The sequence below is a fragment of the Jaculus jaculus genome, chromosome 5, assembly GCF_020740685.1.
Source record: "Jaculus jaculus isolate mJacJac1 chromosome 5, mJacJac1.mat.Y.cur, whole genome shotgun sequence".
NCBI lineage: Eukaryota > Metazoa > Chordata > Mammalia > Rodentia > Dipodidae > Jaculus > Jaculus jaculus.
The window spans coordinates 49,449,734-49,470,141 of record NC_059106.1 but is presented as its reverse complement, the minus strand read 5'-3'; the positions used below and the strand labels follow the sequence as shown (position 1 = coordinate 49,470,141).

The following is a 20,408-nucleotide window of genomic DNA, read 5'->3' as shown; positions in this document are numbered from 1 at the left end:
CCGCTGCCTAACTCCTGAAACATGGTTGGGGATTCGGCGCTAAAACTGAAGAAAGGAGCGCATAGTCAGGGGGTCAACCTAGGCTAGAGTTGGAGCTTTTTAAGGGATGCACCTGGGAGCGGGTTCTCAGTGACCCACAGAGAAGCAGATAGCCTGGATTGGCTGTCCTGAGCTGCCACTGACTGTAGGGTCACTAATCCCGCCGCAAGTGGGCCCCAGGGTCCTGCGGGGGACGGGGGGGGGGGGGCAGGGTGCCCCTTTAGGAGATTTGAGGTAGGCAACGGGGTCAGCTGTGCTCCCTCTAGACCGCGTTACTGGTCCCCAGCCTCCGCAAACTGGAGTCCACACTGCTTGGGCAGGGAACGCAGAGCCTGGGCCATTGGGGCCTGGGCTGGGGCGGGGATGGGCCGCTCAGGTCCCTGGAGGCCTCAGAGCATTGCTGGGAAAAGGAATCCGGGTCTGATTCAGGCAAACAGATTGTTCTTTTGATTAAAGCCACAGTGGCCTGGGCCAGGGGAGCGCTGAACCCAGAGCCATCTAGGGGTCAGCCAGACAGGATTCAGCACCCTCCTGCATCTCACAGCCAGCCCCCCGCCCCCAGAGAGGTCTTGGGACTGCTATTGAAGGACACATGCCTACTGGAGGTCAGGAGGGAGTGCCTTGGCCCTTAGCCCTATCCTCCCTGCCTCTGTCTCTCTAAGTCCCTCACTCTCTGGTGGCCTCCTTTTTGTCACTCCATCCTTTTCCATTTGATTCCTGAAGTAAGAAAGGCAGTCACCAACAGTAGCTGTCATTTCTAGTGGCTTCCATGAGTCCGTTTCAAACATCTTGTTTAACCCCCTAGGCTCTGCACCCCAGGGCTGGTAGGTGTTTCCCAGATCAGACACTGCAGAGGATCAGAGCCATGCCAAGGCCAAGGGGCAGAGCAGGGTTCAAACAAGAACAGAGGGTGCCCCTGGGCACACTCCTCTGCTGGCCCCAGAGACAGAACCACTGTCACCTTCCACAGATACAGCCCGGGGACCAGAGCTCCACACTGCAATGAGGTTGCCTGCACCCTTCACCTAACCTATAGTGCATGCCCCCAGCAGGTTTGAAGGACTCCCATAACCTCCCCTGGAAGAAGGAGGGAGCCACTGAGGCAGAAACTGGACAGTGCCAGCCAGAGGTTTGCTGTAGACCCCAAGAGATGATTAAGTAAGGTCAAAATGGACCCAGCCCCCTCCCCATACCTCCATCACACTCCCCCAAGGGCAATAAGGCTCCCATGGGTTGATGTAGGGCCTTGCTGAAGGTCACAGTGACTCAGCCCAGGATCCAGCTCCCTCTCCCCAGTCTATTCCATGCTTGGGATAGTCTGAGGACAGTGTGAGGGTCCAACTGCCAGCACTCACCAGCCGCCCAGCACCCCTGGACTTCTGTTCCAACTCTGCTGTTGCTCCCAATGGAGGGGACTGTCCTAGCCAAGAGTCTCCTGCACCAGCTCTGTATATCGCTGTCACCGTCACCGATAGGCAGGTGCCAAACTTCCTGCAATGGAAACCCAGGAAGTGAGCTGGCTAAGAACACACGCCCTTTGTCTGCCAGCTCAGAAGCCCTGCTTTCTTGCTCCCTCCCTCCCAACCAGCCTCAGACCTGCCTTCTCTCCTCAGGTACCCCAGCAGGCAAGGGGGTACAGTCTTTGTCTTGTATTTTTTAGCCTTTAAAAAAATATTATTTATTTGAGGGAGAGAAAAAGAGGCAGATAGAGAGAGAGAATGAGCACACCAGGGCCTCCAGCCTCTGCAAATAAACTCCAGATGCATGCTCTACCTTGTGCCTCTGGTTTACATGGGTCCTGGGGAATCGAACCTGGGTCCTTTGGCTTCCCAGGCAAGCACCTTAACTGCTAGATTATCTTTCCAGCCTTTTTTAAGCTTTTTTTTTTTTTAAGAGATAGAGAGAAAAAGAAAGAATTAGTGAGCCAGGGCCTCTAGCCACTGCAATCGAACTCCAGACAAGTGCACCATCTTGCGCGCATGTACAACCTTGCACATTTGTGTGACCTTGTACATCTGGCTTACATGTGATCTGGAGAATCAAACATGGGTCCTGAAGCTTGGCAGGCAAGAGCCTTAACTGCTAAGTCATCTCTCCAGCCCCCTGTCTTGATTTTATTGACAAGCTCCATACACATACACAATGAACCCTGATCATAATCCACTCCCACCACGCTTCTTTGTTCCTCTTCCTATATCTCCCTTCCACTGAATCCCTCCTTCTTTCCAACTTGTCCCTCATCTATTTTTTTTTTCAAGGTAGGGTCTCACTCTAGCCTAGGCTGACCTGGAATTCTCTATGTAGTCCCAGGGTGGCCTTGAACTCATAGTGATCCTTCTACCTCTGCCTCCTGAGTGCTGGGATTAAAGGCATGCGCCACCACACCTGGCTTCATCTATTTTTTTTTTAAGCCATGGGACTCACTTTTTCCATTTGAATATTTTATTTATTTATTTAGTTAGTTAGTTGAGAGAGAGAGAGAGAGAGTATGGGCATACCAGGGACTTTAGCCACTGTAAACAAATTCCAGATGCATGTGCCCTCTTGTGCAGCTGGCTTATGTGGACACTGGAGAATTGAACCTGTGTCCTTAGGCTTCACAGGCAAACTCCTTACGCTAAGCCATCTCTTCAGCCTTCATCTATATTTTTATTTATTTCTTTAATTTATTTATTTATTTATTTTTGGTTTTTTTGAGGTAGGGTCTCACTCTAGCCCAGGCTGACCGGGAATTCACTCTGTATTCTCAGGGTAGCCTCGAAATCATGGTGATCCTCCTACCTCTGCCTCCCGAGTGCTGGGATGAAAGGCGTGTCCCACCATGCCCAGCTTTAATTATTTTTTAAAATTTTTTTGTTTATTTTTATTTATTTATTTGAGAGCAACAGACAGACAGAGAGAGAAATAGGCAGAGAGAGATAGAGAATGGGGGCATCAGGGCCTCTAGCCACTGCAAACGAACTCCAGATGCATGTACCACCTTGTGTATCTGGCTTACATGGGTACTGGGAAATCAAGCCTCAAACCTGGGTCCTTAGGCATCACAGGCAAGCACTTAACCACTAAGCTATCTCTTCAGCCCCTAATTATTTATTTATTTAATTTTGAGAGAAAGAGAGACAGACAATGGCAGCTAGAGAGAGAGAAGCAGAGAGAGAGAATGGGGGCACCATGCATCTAACCACTGCAAAAAAAAAAAAAAAAAAAAAACCCAGGCACTTGCGCCACCTTGTGCATTTGGCTTACGTGGGTCCTGAGGAATCAAACCTCACATTCCACCGTTAATAGCTATTATATGAATTTGCTTATGTCTTTACCAACTCCTTGTAACTTCTGCATCTAGGGACCAGGACGGTTGGCTGACTTCATTTCCGTTAGCTCTTGACTCTACTTCACAGCTAGCAGGTGCCCAATCCTTGTTTGTGGGGTCCAGAGCCTCCACTGTGGATGAAAGCACCAGTGCCACGCTCCCCAGCAGACTGGACATCGGCAAACTGCCCATTGCCCTGGATACTTCCCCATGCCCCTTTCCTATCCCTTTCTTTTAGGGTCTCAGCTGCCACAGCTAGTAGAGGCTGTGTTCCCTGAGCTGGAAGGCTCCCTGCTGACTAACTGCCTTAGTGCTGGAAAGTGCTATGCGCCCTGCTGGGAGAGAAAAGTCATTAACAGTCTTCACCAGCAGAGGACTCTGCTGGGAGATGTACAACCAACCAACTAGACAAGCTGTGCCCACTTGTGCAATAGTGGCATGACTGTTACATGGGTAACCAACTGCTCTCTGATTAGATTGCTGTGAGTTCGAGGCCACACTGAGACTACATAGTTCCAGGTCAGCCTGAGCTAGAGTGAGACCCTACCTCGAAAAAACATAAAACAAAAACCAAAGGCTGGGAAGGCCATAAGCCCTAAGGGGGAAACTGCTACTGTTGTTTGGCTAAATACTTATATTGTGCCCACCAAACTGTCTAAATTTGTATGTTTATGCCCATATATTAATGCTGCCCTCACTTTTGGCTAGAGAAGCTTCTCTTTTAAGATGGTGGTAACTACTAGGAGACTCAGAATTCATCAAATGGTAGCCTGGTGTGGTGGAGCACACATTTAATCCCAGCGCTTGGGAAGCAGAGGTGGGAAGATTGCTGTAAGTTCAAGGCTACCCTGAGGCTACATGGATTCTAGGTCAGCCTGGGCTAGAGCAAGACCCCCTACCTCAAAATAAAATAAAAAAAAAAGCAGGGTGTGGTGTCGCATGCCTTTAATCCCAGTACTCAGGAGACTCAGGAGGCAGAGGCAGGAGGATTGCATGAGTTCAAGGCCCACCCTGAAACTACATAGTGAATTCCAGATCAGCCTGGGCTACAGAGACCGTACCTCGAAAATTAAACAAAAACAAAAACAAAAACAACTCATCAATGTGCTAAGAAGTGACAGTGGAGAGTTCATCTCTACTACATCCTCCAAGGCTTCAGACCATTGTAGACTAGAACAGGTGGTAGAAAAGAAATCTAAGAGTCAAAGGATGGGAAGAAGTGCTTGGAATGCCATTTTCCAGACACAAAGTGGTAGTTGCATGTATGATCTACAGTGGTTGTCACTAAGTACACAAGACCTGCATACTATGAAGGCAAAACAAAAGAAATGACATAAAAAATAGGAGAGGAAGGGCTGGAGTGATAGCTTAGTGGTTAAGTCACTGTCCTGCAAAACCAAAGGACCCATGTTCAACTTTCCAGATTCCACGTAATCCAGACACACAAAGGTGAGGCAAGCACAAGGTTGCACATGCCCACTAGGGGTGCAAGTGCATGGAGTTGGATTTCAGTGGCTGACGCCCTGACACACCAATTCTCTTTCTCTCTGTCTGTCTTTGGCTTGCACTCCCTAAAAAACCAGAAGCCTGGTGCCAGGCTGGGGAAATGGCTCCATCCTCCCCAGCACCCATATAAAGGCACATTCAGAGCAACTTACGCATCTATGATCCCAAAGCACTTTGGACAATGGAAGGTGGAGCTCACTGGCTAGCTAGACTGAGGCTCCTTTGCAGTGGCAAGAGATCCTGTCTCAGAGAAGGTGGAAGAAGACCACAAATACCTCAAGGTTGTCCTCTGACCTCCATATGGGTGCCATGGCAAGCGTGTGCCCCCCCCCATTCACGCACAAATAAATAAATTTCTAAAAAAAATAATACTTGGGAGGTATTTATTTATTTAGATTTACTTATTAGAGAGAGAGAGAGAAAGAGAATGGGTGCCTCCAGCCACTGCAAACAAACTTCAGATGCATACACTACCTTGTGCATATGGCTTACATGGGTCCTGGGGAATCAAACCTGGGTCCTCAGGCTTTGCAGTCTAGCACCTTAACTGCTAAGCCAATCCCTCCAGCCCCCAGGAGGTATTTAGAGGTGGCCATACCACATACCACACACAAAACAACAGATTTTGTTTTGTTAATTTGTTTTGTTTTTCAAGGCAGGGTATCTCACTCTATCCCAGGTTGACCTAGAACTCACTTTTTTTTTTTTTAATTTATTTTTGGTTTTTGGAGGTAGAGTCTCACTCTAGCTCAAGCTGACCTGGAATTCACTGTGAAGTCTCAGGGTGCCCTTGCATTCTTGGGGATCCTTCTACCCCTGCCTCTCGAGTGCTGGTTTTAAAGGCGTGGGCCACCACGCCCAGCTTAGAACTCACTCTTTAGGCCCAGGCTGGCCTTGAACTGTTGGCAATCTTCCTACCTCTGAGTGCTGGGATTAAAGGTATGTGTCACTGCCCCTGGCCACAGAGCAGATGTTTTGAAGACACTGTGGTAAGAGAATCCAAGTCCTGCAGGAGGCCCTGCGTGGCTCCTCTTAGCACAGCATTTTCTTCCCAGCTGCTGATAGCTCCACCCAGTTTCTCAGTGTCTGCGGTTCAGGTGGGACTGCCACCACCCTCTTGGCTCTGAGGATATGTACATGACTCAGGTCTAGCTAATCGTGGTTGCTGTGAGTTCCAGGATAGGCAGCCAATTTGATGATCCCCAGGTCTGTGGCTGGAACTATCTGGAAAGAGGCAGCTTTTTCCTGGAGGGCTTGTTGGCTGGCAGGAGGCTGGTTTTCCTGGCATCACTCCACCACCCCTTGGAGCAACACAGAGGATGGAGGGTGAAGAGAGACAGAATGATAACTGATGTCATCATTTAATTGGTTGGAGCCAACCATGCCTAAAATCCTACCTGTGGATGTCTGGGGCCAGTGGGTTTTTTTGTTTTGTTTTGTTTTGTCTGAAAAGGCTGCTTTTTTTTTGTTGTTTGTTTGTTTTGTTTTGTTTTTCGAGGTAGGGTTTCACTCTAGCTCAAGCTGACCTGGAATTCACTATGTAGTCTCAGGGTAGCCTCGAACTCATGGTGATCCTCCTACCTCTGCCTCCGGAGTTCTGGGATTAAAGATGTGCACCACCATACCCAGCTTGTTTTGTTTTTTTGAGGTAAGGTCTCACTCTGGCTCAGGCTTATGTGGAATTCACTATGTAGTCTTAGAGTGGTCTTGAACTTATGGCGATCCTCCTACCTCTGCCTCCCGAGTGCAGGGATTAAAGGCATGAACCACCACACCTGGCTCTTCTAAACTGCATTTTTTGTTCGTTTTTATTTATTTATTTCAGAGTGACAGAGAGAGAAAAAGGTAGAGACAGAGAGAGAGAGAGAGAGAGAGAGAGAGAGAGAGAGAGAGAGAGAGAGAGGGTGCACTAGAGCCTCCAGCCACTGCAAACGAACTCCAGATGCATGCGCCACCTTGTGCATCTGGTTTACATAGGTACTGGGGAATGGAGCCTTGAACCAGGCTCCTTAGGCTTCACAGGCAAGTGCTTAACCACTAAGCCATCTCTGTAGCCCCTAAGCTGCATTTTTGGCAGAAATATTTGCTAGATATAGAATTATTGGCTGATAGTAGATTTTTTTTCTTTCAGCACTTTGCATTTTTAAAAAATATTTATCTGAGAGAGAGAAAGAGAGACAGATATTGAGAGAATGGGCATACCAGGGCCTCTAGCCACTGCAAACAAACTCCAGATGCACGCACCACCTTGTGCATCTGGCTTACGTGGGTCCTGGAGAATTGAACCTAGGTCCTTTGGCTTTGCAGACAAGTGCCCTAACCGCTAAGCCATTTCTCCAGCTCCAGCCCTTTGTATTTTTTTTTAACTTTATATGTATATATTTTAAATTTATTTATTTGAGAGAGCAAATGAGGCAGAGGAAGAGACAGAGAGAGAAAGAATGGGCATGCCAGGGTCTCTAGCTACTGCAAACTATTTCCAGACACATGTGCCCCTCATGCATCTGGCTTGTGTGGGTCCTGAGCAATCGAACTGGGGTCCTTAGGTTTCACAGGCAAATGCCTTAACTGCTGAGCCATTTCCCCAGCCTACCCCCTCCATTTTAAAAAATATTTTGTTTGTTTATTTGCAGGGAGAGAGAGAGAATGGGCACATCAGGGCTTTCTGCCACTTTAAAGAAATTCCAGACACATGCATCACCTTGTGTATCTGGCTTTATGTGGGTACTGTGGAATTGAACCTGGGTTGTCAGGCTTTGCAGACAAGTACCTTAACTACTGAGTTGTCTCTCCAGCCCACATTCTTTGCTTTTAGTTTTCCTTAAACCAGTTAAAATTATATTTCTGAGCTATGTGTAGCAGTGTGTGCTATAATCTCAACACTTGGGAGCTAGAGGCAGGAGGTCAGGAATTTGGTGACAGCCAAGGCTATATAGTGAGTTTGAGGTCAGCCTGAGCTACCTTGAGACACCCTGTCTCAAAATAAATTGCATTTCTAATGTAACTTTTTTTTATAATTTTTTTCTTTATTTATAACAGACTCAGAGAGAAAGACAGATAGAGGGAGAGAGAGAGAATGGGCACGCCAGGGCTTCCAGCCTCTGCAAACGAACTCCAGACACGTGCACCCCCTTGTGCATCTGGCTAACGTGGGACCTGGGGAACCGAGCCTCGAACCGGGGTCCTTAGGCTTCACAGGCAAGCGCTTAACCGCTAAGCCATCTCTCCAGCCCCATAAATTGCATTTCTGTTGCCTATAAAAGTCATGCTGAAAAAAGAAAAGTCATGCTGATCTGGGCATGGTGGCACATGCCTTTAATCCCAGCACTCGGGAGGCAGAGGTAGAAGGATCACCGTGAGTTCAAGGCCACCCTGAGACTACATAGTGAATTCCAGGTCAACCTGAGCTAGAGTGAGACCCTACCTCAAAAAAGCAAAAAAAAAAAAAAAAACCAAAAAACAAAACAAAAAAAAAAAAAACAAGGGAGGGAAGGAAGGAAATAAAGAAGGGTTTTTAGTTATTTATTCATTTTACTTTTGCTTTTTTTTGAGGCAGGGACTACTTCTAGCCCAGGCTGACTTGAGCGCTCACACTGATGCCCAGGCTAGGCTCAAAAATCTATGACTCCTGCTACCTCAACCTCTCAAATGCTGGGATTAAAGTGTGACCCACCATGCCTGGCAAATACACTCTTGTCCCCACTTCTGAGAAGCCTGTGAGAACTCCAGATAGATTTAGGAACTGTGTACATCTGGCCGACTTGTCCCAAGGCCTCAGCAGGCCAGGAGCAGAGCTGCGTGTTGCTCTCTGTGTCCCTAGCACTGGAGCATGACACCTAGAAGGAACCAGTTGTTCTTAGAGGATGATTGAGTTCTAGGTCTTACTTAGTACTTAGTAATCTTAGTATCTCTCCAGCCTAATCAGAACGGAGCTGGAAGATGGTTCCATGGTTGAAAGGCACTTGTTTGCAAAGCCTGCCAGACTAGGTTCTGTTCCCCAGCACCCATGTAAAGCCAGATGCAAAAAGTGGCACAAGCATCTGGAGTTCATTTGCAGTGACAAGAGACCCTCACTCTCTCTCTCTCTATCACACACACACAAATAAATAAATAAAATAGGAAAGGAAGGGGGCTGGAGAGATGGCTTAGCGGTTAAGGCATTTGCCTGCAAAGCCAAAGAACCTCAGTTCGATTCTCCAGGACCCACATTAGCCAGATGCATAAGGGGGCACAAGCATCTGGAGTTCGTTTGTGGTGGCTAGAGGCCCTGGCATGCCCATTCTCTCTCTCTCTCAAATAAATAAATAAAAATAAAGTTTAAAAAAAAAAAAAGGAAGGAAGGAAAGAAGGGGAGGAGGGAAGGAACTATCCTAGAGAAACTGACTCAGCACATGGAGTCTCACTCTCAGGTCCCAAGCCTGTGCCCATCTGTCTTACTGGACACAGCCCAGCTTCCTGCACCCTGGTTGTGATAACAAAGTCTGGGTGTTAATCCCCTGGTTCAAGGGCCTGAGCCAGCTCGTGCCAAGCCTGCCAGTTCCCACGGCCCTTCAGCAAGTCAGCTTGGGCTCCAGAGTGAGGGATGAGAAGGATGGGGCCTAGGCCAGGAGGGGCCCTGAGCCTCAGCAAACTGGGAAGGCCTCTCCTTGCCAGGCAGAGCCCTTCTGGCGACAGCACCGAGACAGGCCTGGCCTTACTTGCTTGGGAGGTTACCGAAGCCTGTCTTAATTCCTTAGCTATCCCCTGTCCCCTCACTGATCCACTCTTCAGCCCTGTCTCACTGGAATCTCCACTCTTTTTTGTTTGTTTGTTTTTCAAGGTAGGTTTTCACTGTAGCTCAGACTGACCTGGAATTCACTCTGTAGTCTCAGGGTGGCCTTGAACTCACGGCGATCCTCCTACCTCTGCCTCCTGAGTGCTGGGATTAAAGGCATGCACCACCATGCCAGCTCCACTCTTTTTTTTTTAAAAAAAAATATTTTATTTTTATTTATTTATTTATTTGACAGAGAAAGAGGGAGAGAGAGAGACAGAATGGGCATGCCAGGGTTTCCAACCACTGCAAACAAATTCCAGACATATGCGCCTCCTTGTGTATCTGGCTAACATGAGTGCTGGGGAATAGAACCTGGGTCCTTTGGCTTTGCAGGCAAATGCCTTAACTGCTAAGCCATCCCTCCATCCCACCCACTTTTTTTGTTTTGTTTGTTTGTTTTTGGTTTTTCGAGGTAGGGTCTCACTCTGGTCCAGGTTGACCTGGAATTGACTCTGTAATCTCAGGGTGGCCTTGAACTCATGGCAATCCTCCTACTTCTGCCTCCCGAGTGCTGGGATTAAAGGCGTGCGCCACCACGCCCGGCCCACCCACTTTTTTAAAAAAATATTTTTATTTATTTATGTGCAAGCAGAGAGAGAAAGAGAAGAGAAACAGACAGAGGCATGCCAGGGTCTCTACCCACTGCAAATGGACTCCAGATGCATGTGCCACTTTGTGCATCTGGCTTTATGTACATAATGAGGAATTAAACTGAGGTCATTAGGCCTTGCAGGCAAGCACCTTAACCACTGAGTCTTCTCTCCAGTTTTCCATTTTTTTTTTAATTTTTAAATTTTTATTAACATTTTCCATGATTATAAAAAAAAAAATCCCCCGCCGCGCCTGCACGTGGCCGCGGGGGTCTAGCTGCGGCGCCACAGTACGCGCTCGCGCATAACTGGGGCCGCTTGGCCCGCCGCGGGCGGCCCCTTTAACCGCGAGCCACATCGCCGTTCCCGGGCCCGGAGGGGGCAGGCGGTGTTCACTCAGGGCTAAAGTGCCCAGGGCGCGCGTATTCGCACGCTTTTCCCTTCCACAACATGTCCGCTGCCCTGAGTGATTTCCAACCCAACTGGGATGTGCGATCAGGTTGGAAGTGGATTGGACAGGAGCTTCATACTTACTTGAAAGAGAAAGGCACATGGAGAATGGACGCGCCAAGGCCTTTGGTCTACAAACTCACTCCAGATGCATTCGCCGCCTAGGGTACTGGGGAATCGAACCTAGGCTCCTTGACTTTTGCAAGCGCCTTAACCGTTAAGCCACCTCAGCCCAAACATAACTTGAAACCAAGTGTATGGGCAGTGACTCGGGTCTGTAATTAACCACCCTTGGCAGGCAGTTTGTGGGAACACTGATGGAAAAGGAGGGGAAAGGCTGACCATGTGCTCAGTGGTCGAGTGATGCCCTGATGGGTTTCCATCACCAGTACATCTGCGAGATCCATTTGGATAAGCTACCTAAATTAATGTTTGATTAACCGCAGGTTGTTAAACATTACATTAGACTTAAAAATACAGGTTTTTAGCTAAAAAAAAAATCCCATGGTAATTCCCTCCCTCCCCACCCTCATACTTTCCCCTTTGAAATTCCATTCTCCATCATATTACCTCCCTATTACAATCATTGTACTTACATATATACAATATCAACCTATTAAGTATCCTCCTCCCTTCCTTTCTCTTCCCTTTATGTCTCCTTGTTAACTTACTCCAGATGCATGTGCCACTTTGTGCATCTGGCTTTATGTACATAATGGGGAATTGAACTGAGGTCATTAGGCCTTGCAGGCAAGCACCTTAACCACTGAGTCTTCTCTCCAGTTTTCCATTTAAAAATATATATATTTTATATGCTGGGCATGGTGGCACATGCCTTTAATCCTAGCACTTGGGAGGCAAAGGTACAAGGACTGCCATGAGTTTCAGGCCACCGTGAGACTACATAGTGAATTCCAGGTCAGCCTGGGCTAGAGCTAGGCCCTACCTTGAAAAAAACAAAAAGAAAAACAAAATAAAAAATTATTTTTATTTATTTATTTGAGAGATAGAGAGAATGGGTGCACCAGGGCCTCCAGCCACTGCAAATGAACTCCAAACACATGTGCCACCTTGTGCATTTGGTTTACGTGGGTTGGGGAAATCAAACGTGGTTCCTTTGGCTTTGCAGGTAAGTGCCTTAACCATTGAGTCATTTCTCCAGTCCAGCGGGTCTCACTCTAGCCCAGGTTGACCTGGAATTCACTACATAGTCTCAGGGTGGCCTCAACCTCACAGCAATCCTCCTACCTCTGCCTCCCGAATGCTGGGATTAAAGGCGTGCACCATGGCGTCAGGCTTTCCATTCTTGACAATATTCACCCCCACTTGCAGACCCACACTCCTGGTACCCAAAGCTCCTCCTTCCTAAAGCATGATGTGGTCTGTACCCTGTGTGGCCCTGCTGGCCCCCAGGCTCTCCAGGTGAGCTCACTGTAATGAAGCTTTTGCCCCTGGTGAGACCCTGGGAGGGCTGAGTCACAGGGAGTCATGGAGTGCTGCAGACAGGGAGGAAGTCCAGGAACACTCAGGAAGTGTTTCCAGTCCGAATTCCTGACGCACTGCCCAGAAAGATGTCAGAAGAATGGATCCCAGCTCCACGTCTCCAGTAATTAATTATGCTTTTCTTTCTCTATCTAAATAAATATTCCTCTTCATAAAAATTGCATAATCTTTTTCCTAAAGGGGCTCTTTTTATTTTATTTTACTTTTTTTCAAGGCAGGTTCTCAGTCTAGCCCAGATTGACCTGGAATTCACTCTGTAACCCAGGCTAGCCTTGAACTCACTGCAATCAGGCTTCTTATTTTATTTATTTTTTGGTGTGCGGATAGTGTGAATGTGTGTGTGTACCCTATGTGGAAGCCAGAGAAAAGATGTCCCATGTCCTCCTTTATTGCTTTTCTTTTTCTTCTCTCTCTCTCTGTCTTTGGTTTTTCTTTTTTTTTAATTTTTTTTTTGTTCATTTTTATTTATTTGAGAGTGACAGAGAGAGAGAGAGATTGAGAGAGAGAGAAAGAATGGGCACGCCATGGCTTTCAGCCACTGCAAATGAACTCCAGATGCGTGCGCTCCCTTGTGCATCTGGCTCACGTGGGTCCTAGGGAATTGAGCCTTGAACTGAGGTCCTTAGGCTTCACAGGCAAGTGCTTAACCGCTAAGCCATCTCTCCAGCCCTGTCTTTGGTTTTTCTAGGCAGGATTTCACTCTAGCTCAGGCTGACCTGGAATTCACTATGGAGTCTCAGGGTGCCCTCAAACTCATACTGATCCTCCTACCTCTGCCTCCTGAGTGCTGGGATTAAAGGTGTGTGCCACCATGCCTAGCCTCTTAAGATATTTTTATTTGGGCTGGAGAGATGGCTTAGCAATTAGGGCACTTGCTTACGAAGCCTGCTGGTCTGGATTCAGTTCACCAGTACCCACCTAAAACCAGACGCACAGAGTGGTGCATGTGTCTGGAGTTTGTTTGCAGTCACAGGAGGTCCTGGGATATCCAAACACTGCCCCCAATCTCTTTCTTTCAAATAAATAAATAAATAATTTAAATATATGCATATTGTTTCATTTATTTTAGAGGGAAAGAGAAAGCATGGGCATTCCAGGGCCTCTTACTTTTGCAAACAAACTCCAGACACCTGTGCTGCTTTGTGTTTTTTAAAATTATTTATTTATTTATTTATTTGAGAGCGACAGACACAGAGAGAAAGACAGGTAGAGGGAGAGAGAGAATGGGCGCGCCAGGGCTTCCAGCCTCTGCAAACGAACTCCAGATGCGTGCGCCCCCTTGTGCATCTGGCTAACGTGGGACCTGGGGAACCGAGCCTCGAACCGGGGTCCTTAGGCTTCACAGGCAAGCGCTTAACCGCTAAGCCATCTCTCCAGCCCTGCTTTGTGTTTTTTGTAGGCATTGGGAACTGAACCCTGGCCAAATGACTTTGCAAATAGCGCCTTTAACTACTGAGTCATCTCCACAGTCCCCTCTGTTGCCTTTCCGATTTCCTTGAGACAGAGTGTCTCACTGATCCTGGAGCGGCTCGTTTTTGGTTAGACTGGCTGACTAATGAGCCCCAGTGATCTTCCTGTCTCTGCCCTGCTCAGAATTGGGATTGCAAGCATGTTTCCACACTCGGCTTTTTACGTGGGTGCTGGGGATTGAACTTGAGTACTAAGTTCTCTTAACCTGCTGAGCCATCTTTCCAGCCCTGAAGCAGTTCTTTAAATTCAATTCACCCTCCATCCTCCAGAAGCATCTGACCATCTCCCTCACTGTGCCTCCCCTTCTGTGGCTCCTGGACACATCCAGGCTTTCATTAGACCCAGCTCACCCCTGTGGCAGCCATTGGTACCTCCCCCAGTGTTCCAGACCCCTGTGAAGCCCTGAGGTTGGCTTCCTGGCTGCCACCCGCCCTTGGACTGTTATTTCAAATGTGCCCAAACAGTTGTTTTTCTGTGAATTCTAAAACCAGGAAGGAGAGGCGAGGAGGAATCCTTCAATGTGCAGTCAGATTCCATAACTTCTTTCTGGTTTCCATCAAGGGAATCATGACCACAGTCCTGAGTGGTCAGAACCTCCTCTGTGGCTGTCTTCTTACACCTCTTTGTTCTACAAGGCTCCTAGAACTCTCCCACCTTTGCATATTCTCAGCCTAGAATGTTCTTCCCTCTACTGTTTGCTTCTTTCTTTCTATTTTTGTTTTTCTCAAGGTAGGGTCTCTCTCTAGTCCAGGCTGACCTGGAATTCACTATGTAGTCTCTCAGGGTGGCCTTGAACTCACGACTATCCTCCTCTGCCTCTGCCTCCTGAGTACTGGGATGCGCCATCATGCCTGGCTTATTTATTTATTGGTTTTTGTTTTTCTTTCTTTTTTTTAAGTTTTTATTTATTTATTTTAAATTTTAATTGATTTACATGAGATAGAGAGAGAGAATGCGTGTGCCAAGGTCTCCAACATCTGCAGGTGAACTCCAGATGCATGCACCACCTTGTGCATGCTTACTTGGGTACTGGGGAATTGAACCTGGGTCCTTAGGCTTCGCAGGCAAGTGCCTTAACTGCTAAGCTCTCTCTCCAGCCCTTTTCTTTTTAATTTTTCTTCTCTTTTGTTTTTCAAGGTAGGGTCTCACTCTAGCTCAGGCTGACCTGGAATTCAGTATGTATGGTCTTGAACTCACGGCAATCCTAGCTCTGCCTCCCAAGTGCTGGGATTAAAGGTGTGCACCACCACACCCAGCTTTCCAGTCCCCTTTTTAAAAATCATTTATTTACAAGAGACAGGGAGTTTTAAAAAATATTTTAAATTATTTTATTTTAGTGCTCGCTTCAGCAGCACATATACTAAAATTGGAACGATACAGAGAAGATTAGCATGGCCACTGCGCAAGGATGACACGCAAATTCGTGAAGTGTTCCATATTTTAAAAAAATTATTCTATTTTATTGATTTAGTTAAAATATTTTATTTTAGTGCTAGAGAGATGGCTTAGCAGTTAAGACGCTTGCCTGTGAAACTTTCAAAAGCATGTTTGAATCTCCAGGTCTCACGTAGCCAGACACAAAGTGATGCAAGCATGCAATGTCACACATGCGCACGAGGGGCACACACGTCTGGAGTTCTTTCACAGCAGCTGAAAAGCCCTGGCACACCCATTCTCTCTTTCTCAAAGATAAAATAATAGTGTTGGGTGTGGTGGCATACACCTTTAATCCCAGCACTTGGAAGGCAGAGGTAGGAAGATCAACATAAATTCGAGGCCACCCTGAGAATACAGAGTGAATTCCAGGTCAGCCTGGGCTAGAGTGAGACCCTACCTCCAATAATAAATAAATGAATAAATAACAACAATAATGGGATAAAATAGAATATGGCAAAACAAGGCTCTTAAACTTGTGCAGCAAGCACTTTTATCCACTAAGCCATCTTCCCAGCTCCAGCTTTCACACTTTTTGTTTTGTTCCTTTTTCAAAAAAAAAAGAAATCTGCTGTGGTTTTTTTTTTATTTATTTGAGAATGACAAACAGGCAGAAAGAAAAAAGAGGCAGAGAGAAAGAGAGAGAGAGAGAATGGACACATCAGGACCTCTAGCCACTGCAAATGAACTCCAGATGCATGTGCCACCTTGTACATCTGGCTTACATGGATCCTGAGGAATCGAGCCTCAAACCAGGGTCCTTAGGCTTCACAGGCAAGCACTTAACCGCTAAGACATCTCTCTAGCTTTTTTTGCTTGTTTGTTTTTTTGAGGTAGGGTCTCCAGCTCATGCTGACCTGGAATTCACTATGTAATCTCAGAGTGGCCTCAAACTCTCAGCAATCCTTCTACCTCTGCCTCCCAAGTGTCTTTTGTGTGTGTGTGTGTGTGTATTTTTTTTTTTTTTTTTAATGAGAGAGAGAATGAATTGGCACACCAGGGTCTCCAGCCACTGCAGTCGAACTCCAGACACGTGCGCCATCTGTGTACATGGGCAATGTTGTACACTTGCGTCACCTTGTGCATCCGGTTTATATGGGGTCTGGAGAGTTGAACACGGATCCTTAGGATTCGCATGTCTTAGCTGCTAAGCCATCTCTCCAGCCCTGTTTGTTTTGAGGCAGGGTGCCACTCTAGACCTGGATGACCTAGAACTCACTCTATAGCCCGGGGTGTGAATTTTCCTACCTCAACATTCCCAATGCTGGTGTTAAAGGCATGAGCTCACACTTTCTTTTAAGATTATTTATTTTTAAAAAAGAAGAAGAGGCAGATAGAAAGAGAGAATGGGCACACCAAGGCCTCTAGCCACTGCAAACAAACTCCAGACACATGTGCCTCCTTGTGCATCTGGCTTATGTAGGTCCTGGGGAATCAAACCTGGGTCCTTTGGCTTTGCCAACAAACACCTTAACCACTACACCATCTCTCCAGCCCAAGCTCACACTTTTTAACTTTTTTGTTTGTTTGGTTTTTTCAAGGTAGGGTCTCACTCTCTAGCACAGGCTGACCTGGGATTCACTCTGTTATCTCAGGGTGGCCTTGGACTCACAGCAATCCTCCTACCTCTGTCTCCCAAGTGCTGCAATTAAAAGTATGCTCCACCACACCCTAATTTTTTTTTTAATTTATATTTTAAGAGAGACAGAAACAGAGAGATACAGAGAGAAATGCGATGCCAGGGCCTCAGCCAATGCAATTGAACACCAAACACTTTGCGCCACCTAGTGGGCATGTGCAACCTTGCACCTACCTCACTTTTGTGCATCTGGCTAATGTGGGATCTGGAGAGAAGAACATGGGTCCTTAGGCTTCGCAGGCAAGCATCTTAACAGCTAAGCCATCTCTCTAGCCCTCTGAGCTCACACTTTTTTTTTTTAACAGCATGTGTCATGTTTATTGAGAGCTCTAGTTCAAATACTCAAATACACATGGTCCAACCCTATGAGAAGGCCACCCAAGGTGAAGAGTCCAAACTAGCTACCAAATATATGAACTCCTCAAGACAATTAAGACCTGCAAGCTGTACTGGGGGGCAACGTAAGATAGATAGGGGCCAGAAGGCAGAGCCCCTCACAGAGAGGCGGCTCTAATGAACCCCCGGGGAGCCTCAGCGGGGCTGCCGAGCCCCACCACCTTGCACATGCAGCTTCGCCAGCAGACGCGCCCAGCCTGGCATGCGTCCTTGGCAAGACCCCGAGGGCACTGTGAGCTCACACTTTTATATTTAAATCTTGGGGCTGAAGAGATGGCTTAATGGTTAAAGGCACTTACTAGTACCAATGTAAAGCCAGATGCACAATGTGGCACATGAGTCTAGAGTTTGTTTGCAGTGGCAGGAGGCCCTATTGCTGCCATTCTTTGTCTCCCCCTCCCTAAAAATAAATAAGTAAAAATTTAATTAAAAAAAATAATATGGCAAAACAACGGAATATCACTTTCACTCATGGGCGACTCAGTGGGTAGTGCTTGCTTTGCTAGCATGAACACCTGAGGCTGATTCTAGAACCCACTGAAAAGGCCAGACACGGTGGTGTTTGCAATCTCAGTGCTGGTGAGGAGGAGACAGGAGTATCACTGGAGCTCTTTTTTTCCTACTTGGAAGTTCCAGTTCAATGAGACAACCTGTCTCAAAAAAGGTAAAGAAGATTGTAAAGTTGGCTTAGTGGTTAAGGCACTTGCCTACAAAGCCAAAGGACCTAGGTTTGATTCCCCAGTTCCCACCCACGTAAATCCAGATGCACAAGGTGGCACATGCATCTGGAATTTGTTTGCAGTAGCTAGAGGCTTTAGTGTACCCATTCTCTCTCTCTCTCCTTTCAAATAAATAAATAAAATTTTAAAAGGTGGAGGAGGGCTGGAGAGATAGCTCAGTGGCTAAGGCACTTGCCAGCAAAGGCTAATGACCTGAGTTTGATTCTCCAGTATCCACATAAAGCCAGATGCACAAAGTGGCGCATGTATCTGGAGTCTATTTGCTGCTGCTGGAGGCCCTGACATGCCTATTCTCTGTTGGTCTCTTTTCTATCTCTCTCTTGCCAAAAAAAAAAAAAAAAAAGATGGACGGTGTTTTTGAGAAACAACACCTGAGACTCCAAGTATCTTCTGGCTTACACACACACACACACACACACACACACACACACACAAAGATAGAGGGGCTGAGGATATTGCTCAATGGTTAGAGGCACTTGTTTGCAATGCTTGATGCTTGTTGGCCTGGGTTCAATTCCCCAGTACCCACATAAAGCCAGATACACAATGTGACCCATCTGGAGTTTGTTTACAGTGGCAAGAGGCTCTCACTCTATACCTATCTCACAGAGACAGAGCAGATTGGCCACCATCATGAAAACAAATGATCATAAATGTTGGCGGGGATGTGGAAAAACAGGAGCCCTTCTACACTGCTGGTGGGAATGCAATCTGGTCCAGCCATTGTGGAAATCAGTGTGGAGGTTCCTAAAACAGCTAAAGATTGATCTACCATATGACCCAGCTATAGCACTCCTAGATATATATCCAAAGGACTCATCTCATTTCCTTAGAAGTACGTGCTCAACCATGTTTATTGCTGCTCAATTTATAATAGCTGGGAAATGGAACCAGCCTAGATGTCCCTCAACCGATGAGTGGATAATGAAGATGTGACACATTTATACAATGGAGTTCTACTCAGCGGTATAGAAAAATGAAGTTATGAGGGCGTGGTGGCGCACGCCTTTAATCCCAGCACTCGGGAGGCAGAGGTAGGACGATCGCCGAGAGTTCAAGGCCATCCTGAGACTACATAGTGAATTCCAGGTCAGCCTGAGCCAGAGTGAGACCCTACCTCGAAAAACAAAAAAAAAAAAAAAAAAAATGAAGTTATGAAATTTGCAGAAAAATGGATGGATCTGGAAAGGATTATACTAAGTGAGGTAACCGAGGCCCAGAAAGCCAAGAGCCTCATGTTCTCTCTCATATGTGGATCCTAGCTACAGATGATTGGGCTTCTGCATGAGAAGGAAAATACTTAGTACAGAGGCCAGTAAGTTAAAAAGGAGATAGAAAGGGAAGAGAAAGGAAGGGAGGAGGGTACTTAATAGGTTGATATTGTATATATGTAAGTACAATGATTGTGATGGGGAGGTAATATGATGGAGAATGGAATTTCAAAGGGGAAAGTGTAGGGGGGAGGGAGGGAATTAGCATGGGATATTTTTTTATAATCATGGAAAATGCTAATAAAATTTTAAACAATAAGTAAATAAATAAATAAATAAATAAACAGAGACAGAGGCTTCTAGCTTTCATGTTCTTCTCACTCCCCTCCTCCCCTATCCTCCTTCCCCGGCCTGCTCGGAAAGGAAGCAGCTCCTGGGCTGTGGGAGGCCCATGGGGCAAGAGCTTGAGGGACACTACCAGCCTTACAAGGATGGCCAGCTTCCATTCATTGCCTGATGGCAGCCTGAGGGAGACCCTGAGCAAGAGGACCGAGTTGAGTTGCACCCAGACTCCGGACCTAGAAAACATGTGAGAGGATAAATGCTCCTTGACCGTCTTCCTTATCCTCCTGCCTCCACCTGCTGAGAGCTGGAATTACAGGTGAGCACCACCATGCCCAGGCTCTGTGTGGCTGGAGCCAGAACCACAGCTTCGTGCACGTTACATAAGCATTCTGCCCACTGAGCTACATTCCCAGGTCCTCCCTCCCTCCCTTCCTTCTTTCCTTCCTTTCTTTGTACTACTGGGATGGAAACCAAGGTCTCACCCATGTCAGGCAAATGCCCTAATACTAAGTTACAACCCCCACACCTGGGGTGAGCTAATTTTTATAATCCTGTCAGACAAAATAATTTCACCAAAATAACTTGATAAGAAAAGAATTCTATTCTAGCCCACATGCCCCAACTTTTGTTTGGAAAATGGTCCCTGTGCCCATAAAAAGGAATGGACAGCTGAGTCTAGTCCCCTCCCAGCTTGCCCCTAATGATCCCTGCTTGAGCTGTGGGCTGAGGTTGGGGCACCTTCCAGCACAAACAGTGGGCCTGTTGGAACCCAGAGACCTGTCTGGGTCTGCCAGACACTGGCTTTGTGCCCACCCAGCGGAGTTGTTTCCTCCAGACAGGGCAAGTTCCCGGGATGGAAGCCAGCTCACGTGGCAGGGGTGCTGATATTGAACTGACCACCAGGCCAGCCTTGGGTCCCTCTTGCTCCAATCCCAGGCTTGCTACAGGTGGGATGGGGA

The 20,408-nt window shown here is 47.0% G+C and overlaps 1 non-coding gene and 1 pseudogene across 1 annotated transcript; both read left to right on the top strand.

Moving 5' to 3' along the window:
* Positions 1–10,495: 10,495 nt before the first annotated feature.
* On the top strand, positions 10,496–10,621 carry LOC123461365 (annotated as a pseudogene).
* A 4,399-nt stretch (positions 10,622–15,020) lies between these two features.
* On the top strand, positions 15,021–15,127 carry LOC123461075. The gene has a single exon (XR_006637393.1). It is a non-coding gene; the product is annotated as a U6 spliceosomal RNA (small nuclear RNA).
* Positions 15,128–20,408: the final 5,281 nt, after the last annotated feature.